This window comes from Desmodus rotundus, chromosome 5 (assembly GCF_022682495.2).
Source record: "Desmodus rotundus isolate HL8 chromosome 5, HLdesRot8A.1, whole genome shotgun sequence".
NCBI classification, from domain to species: Eukaryota; Metazoa; Chordata; class Mammalia; order Chiroptera; family Phyllostomidae; genus Desmodus; species Desmodus rotundus.
The window spans coordinates 50,696,090-50,702,134 of NC_071391.1; positions in this window are offsets into that span (position 1 = coordinate 50,696,090).

Here is a 6,045-nt window from a genome sequence, read left to right on the forward strand (position 1 = left end):
GCTTCTGAAAACCAAAAGCAATGTGGTGCTGAGAGCACAGGCTTTGAGACAACAGCTTGGGGTTGGAATTCTGGTTCTGCCACTTACTAGCTGTGTGGTTTTTTTAGCAAGTTACTCCCCCTCTCTAAGCCTCAGTTCTGTCACCTGTAGAGCTTGTTATATAGTACCTGTCACGCAGAGGCGAGGACTGAATGAGATAATGCAAGTACAGTGACCATCACCACATCAGATACATAATGAGCGTTTAATTGATCTTAGCTGTTATTATTATTTGTACTTGATGTCCTTCATGGCTAGAATCCCCCTTCTTCCTTGCTTTGTCTGCCTAGGAAGCTTCTGCTTACCCTTTAATACCCATCCTAAGGGTATTCTTCTTGGTGAGGATATCTTTCTCCCTTTTCTCTCCAAGTGGTCTCTAGTTCTCTCAGTTCTTCCTCACCCCTCTCACCTTTGCCCTTCTAACAGAGCAGTGATCTTACTGTGTAGAAATTGTATGTTTACTTGCTTGTCTTTCCCAATGGGTAATGCTGGCCAACAGGACAGGCTCAGGTCTGTGCCCCAGGCCTCATAGCTCCTGCCCCACAAGAGGCTTAGGAAATGGCATCTATATCCTTAGATTAGAAACACTCAGAAGAGGGTGTTGGGAAGGGGGACCTTCTAAGCCTGGGGGCCGCACAACTCCAAGGAGCAGCAGTCAGGCTGTGTTCTGTTATGTGTCAGAAGAGAGTCCCTTGGAGCTGTGCAGCGTGGTGGCTCTGGGCTTTTGCATCAGGCAGAGTTGGTCTCAATTCTTAATTCTCACACTTTCTGGCTTCATTCCCTCGTGCCAATTAATCTATGTGTGTCTCAGTGTCTTTACTTGAAAGTGAAGTGTTAAGGTAGTGACTTCTCAGATTGTTAAAACTAAGTGAGAGCACATAGGTGCCACTCCTGATGGTGCCTGGCCAGTGGTAATTGTTACTGGGCACTGGGTTCATATCATATATATATATTCCTCACATGAGGATATGCTTTATCGATTTCAGAGAGGAAGGGAGGAGAGAGAGACACACACATTGATGTGAGAGACAAATGTCAATTGGTCGCCTCCCATCCACACTCCAACTGAGGATCGAACCCACATCTAGGTATGTGCCCTGACCAGAAATCGAATCTTCAACCTTTTGGTGCATGGGACAATGCTCCAACGAACTGAGCCGCCCAGCCAAGGCACATCTTATTTTAATAAGGTCGGAGATAGAGGGGCGTGAGGGGTATGGAGAGCAAGGAGTATAGAGAGCAGAGAGGAGGGAGCCAGGCACTTTCCATGCGTTTTCTCACTTAATCCTTAGGTCCCGATCTGAAATAGGTGATGCAGGCATTTTTATCCCCACTTCATAGATGAAGTCGTTGAAAAAGGCAATGGTTGACGATTGCTGGGGAGAGGGGGGGTACACAGGGACTAAATGGTAATGGGAGAATTATAATAAATATTAAATCAAAAAAGAAAGAAAAAGGCAATGATGCTTGCCAAAGCCACGTGGCAGAGCCAGGATTCGGACCTAGTCTGCTTGACACAAAGCCAGTTGTCTTTCCTCTTCACTCTGATGGACAGTGACTAGTTTCCTTCTAGCACACCATTCGCAGATTCTGTGCCAAAAAACAGCCAATGAGTGTTACCAGCAGCCCAGCAAGGGAGTCCCTCTCTCTGCTCAGGAATGGTGATGGGCAGGGGTGTGTGGGGGGTGCTGCTCAGCCTGTCTAACCTGCCTCCTCTTCTAAGGAGGGAGGTGGGAGGCACCACGTTTCAGTGGAACGAGCCTCATCCTCACAAAAGCTTTCTGATTTCACTTGGGAGTGTCAGTAGTGTGACGTGATCTGAGTGACTCCACTTTGTCTGGTCGTCTTAGCCCCAGCAGCACTTAATAAGCCCAGTGTTCCACACCGGAAAGTAAGAAATCCCAGAACCATGCCATCACCGGATTATGTTCACAGGATGAAAGGCTAGGAAAAGACACGTGGGCCAGTCCTGTGCCTGAAGCCCCCACGACAGCCCCATCAGGGGATTTTTCTGGTCTCTGCTTGTACATCACCAGGTGCAAGCAGAGCTGGAAGGGAGAAGTTCATACAAATCTACAGGTGCTACAGTCTCTGGCTAGAAGAGACTTGTAGCAGGTAGAGTTGAGTTCTGCCTTGCTATTTTGCCAAGGAAGCTTTCAGGCTGTGAGGGATTTGCCTGTGGTCACCTGGAACATCACTGGAAAAGCCTGGATCAGAGGCCTGGCACTTGGAAACCTGCTTTTGTCCTTGACCTCAGAGTGGAGTGGAAACAATCCTAAAGAAGGATTTGGGGTGGGTTCTTGCCTCAACTTGGCCACTTAAATTAAATGACATTTAGTTCAATTTCATAAATATTAGCCAAAGACCTACTATATGCTAGGCATTGTGCTTACATACAGTGTGGTCGCAGGAAAATAATTTCTCCTCTGAACCTGTGTCCTCATCTCTTAAAAAAAAAAAGAGTCCCTATGTACTGCTTGTGTGGATTAAATGAGGAAAAAGTAAGCAAAGTGCTTTGTAAACTAAAGTGGTATGTACATCACAAAGTCATTGCCAAAGCTGGCTATCCCGTCTTTGCAGTCCACTGCACCTGGAGCAGACTGCTACCTGAGCACTGCCCACCATTTGGAATTTGTTTACCCATCTCTCTCCCACCACACTCTCCAAAGGAGGAATGTACAAGGTTCATCTTTGATTACCTTGGGTAGGTGCTTAACAGACTATATGAATAAACAGAACATGTGATGAAATCTGATTCTGAGACCCACGGAGATGCCAACCAGATGGGCACTGGAGGACCAAAGCGGGGAAGGTCTTAGTGAGAGGGTGGTGGAGAGTGGGAAGGGTGTCCCATGTGGGTGGACAGGGTTTGGGTCACTGGGTAGGAGAGGCTGGGACATTCCACATAGTGTGAATGACTTGGGCAAAGGTCAGGAGATGAAAATCCATATATATATATATATATATATTATGTAGGGGGCATTGAGGGGGTGATCAGGTAAGACAGTGATGAAAGAGGACTGAAAATACTAAGTGTAGCACTTACTATAGGCACTGTTCAAAAAGCTATGTATGTATTAGCTCATCAAACCCTTGCAACAACCATACGAGTTTGGTGCTGTTACCTCCATTTCAAAATTAAATAACTTGCCCAAGGTCACATAGCCATGAAGTGACAAATCTGGGATTTGATTCCATGTACTCTGACTCCAGAATCTCTGCTCTTAAAGTAGGTTGAAGCCTGTCTTTAAAGAGCTAAGAACTTTGGACTTTTTCTTGTACTGTAGGAGAAATTTCGAGCAAAACTTCTGAGTGGGAAGGAGTTTGAGAAGACATCATGGGTGGATAAAAATGTCTTCACAGGTGGCAGAGTTCCCTCAGACGTAATGAGCACCTTCGGTGTGGTAGGCACTGGCAGTACGAAGAGCAAGACGCCCTTGCCCTCGCGAGCACACAGTCCGCGGGGAGGCATGGAGGTGGCTGGGGCTGGTCCACTCTGGCTCTCTGAAGCCCACCGTGTGCCTCTCTTCCCCGATGAACAGTCACATCACATTGGTAGCTTGGAATCGACCATGAGAGAATTTATACCATGGAGATTGGCCAATGCTACAAATTGGGGCTATCCCCCCAGAGAGCTGGTTAAATATTGAGTTGGCCAAAAAATTCATTTGGTTTTTCTGTACGATGGCTCTAGTACTGCTTAGTTGTCTTTAGCTTTATTCGAAACTATTTTGTTAGATTATATTAGATTGTATTGTGACAGCTGTCATATCAGTGTATTTTTTAAAGAAACTTATCAAAATTGGTGAATTTTTGTGTAGGAAGTAGGAAGAAAATAAGCAACATTTTCAGCATATTATGCTTTATTATTTCAAGAAAGGTAAAAATGCAACTGAAATGCAAAAAAAGATTTGTGCAGTGTATGGAGAAGGTGCTGTGACTGATCAAATACGTCAAAAGTGGTTTTGTGCTAGAGATTTCTCACTGCATGATGCTCCACAGTCGGGTAGACCAGTTGAAGTTGACAGTGATCAAACTTGACACATTGATTGAGAACAATCAATGCTGTACCACGTGGGAGGTAGTGGACATACTCAAAATATCCAAATCAAGAAAGTTATTGGTGAAAATGAAAAATGTGCCTTTTACTTTATGGAAAAAACCTTACAGACTTTTTGGCCAACCCAATATTTAGCAGCTCCACACTGCTTATGAACAACTGCATTGTGATAAACGATCTCCCCAGGTACTGGGTGGCACAGAGGGGCTTGGGACTCACCACTCGGTGAGCTACGGAGGCGAGGTTCATGCACTGTGGGAGGAGGAGCAGAGGTTTGCCATGAAGACAAAGTAGTGAAGGGCAGCCCACCAGAGGTGTGGAATGACATGGCATATTCTATGGTTTGGTGAAAGGAAGCTGGATGTGAAGGAGCTTGGCAACCTATGATGTGTCAGATAAAAGGGTATTTATTTAGCAAATCCAGTATTGGGTTTATAAATTGAACTAACTGGGGTTGGGAGGATGTACCCATGTCACAACACATTAACCTTTGTCTTTGGCTGGCAGGGTCCTTAGAAGATTTCAAATGTGACTCAATTAGGCCTTTACCCAACCACTCAGTAAAAGGGGAGAGATCTGGCATAAGAATAGTTTAGAACACTCTAGGGCTGCCAGCTAAGTGGGAAATGTTGACAAAGGCTTTGCAATGCCCTTTCTTTGGGGCAGGAGGGCCAGGGAAGTTGGCAGGAACTAGGACCAGGAGGCAGGGCAGTGAGGGTCAGGTACACCTGGGTAGGCATGCACTTCCTGCCCAGGCCAGAGCCAGAGAGCAGGGCTCAGAGCTTCTTTTGTTGTCCTTTGTGTCTTGTGGGGTCCTGGTTGCTATGAGTTGCTCAGCGATCCTCTGGCTTCCACAGACCGACTTTTCTCCTCAGGGCTTCCTTGGTGCTTGTGCCCCAGGCTGGGGTGAGTATGTCACCGGACTGTCTCTGCAGTTCTGCTTGGTGCCACACTGTCCTGAAGGTTCTGAAGGAGGCTGGGGTCACTGGGCTGTCTGGGCAGACAGAGCTGCCAGACCTAGGACCCCGTGGGGCCTGGAAACTAGCCTGGCTCCTTCCCTGGGGTGCGCCTATTATCAAGGTTGATCTATTCTGCAGTCAGCCACGGGGCCCCATTTCCATGCTAGCTGCCCTCCTCAGCCCTGAGCCCTCTGGGACACAGGCAGACACAGGTGGTCAGTGTGAAGAGACCGCAGTTCAGGGAAGGCATGGGCTGGCACGCTGGCCATGTGAGCTAAGAAACTGGTTTCGGGCAGACCTTGGGCAATCTCCCACTCGCAGTAGCCTGTTTTAGGAGTAATTTGTAAGAGCTGAAAGTTTGGGATGAACAAAGGGGCAATTACACAAGTGCTACGTTTGAGGCCACTGGGCCACTTATAAACCAGAGTGACCACATCTTGGCCTCCAGTGCTATGTTGGGTTTTGAGGTGTGGATAAGGGTGGGGACTATGCCACCTCTACATAGGGAGCTCTGGCTCAAAGGCAGAACAGAGGGTCACAGAGCTTGCCCTTCACAAAAGCGCAGAGGGCTTCAGGTGGTCCGGAGGGTATGAGGTTACAGGGAGCAGTCAGTGGTAGCCGCTGTTGGCCTCCGGCAGCAGCCTTCACAACGGGGCCACACCAAGGTGTCTCAGGTCCCCTCGAGCACCCCAACTGTCTCTTTGCAAGCCTGGGACCATGCCTAGGGTAGGAACAGAGAGTTCACAAACTCAAGTGTGCCTGGAATTGGCCTTCCCTTGGGACACAGCTCTCCGCTGTGCACAAGGTTAAGTAAACTGTGCCTGGTTGAGATCGCTGATCAGCATCAGCCTCACTCAGGGCAATGAGAGGCCAACAAGCAACAGCACATCCCCGCCTGCCAGCCTATACTCACTCCGACTCACCGGTCCTCTGGGAGGGTGCTGCCTGCACTGCTCAGTGTTCTGTTTCTGTTTTGCTAAGCAGATG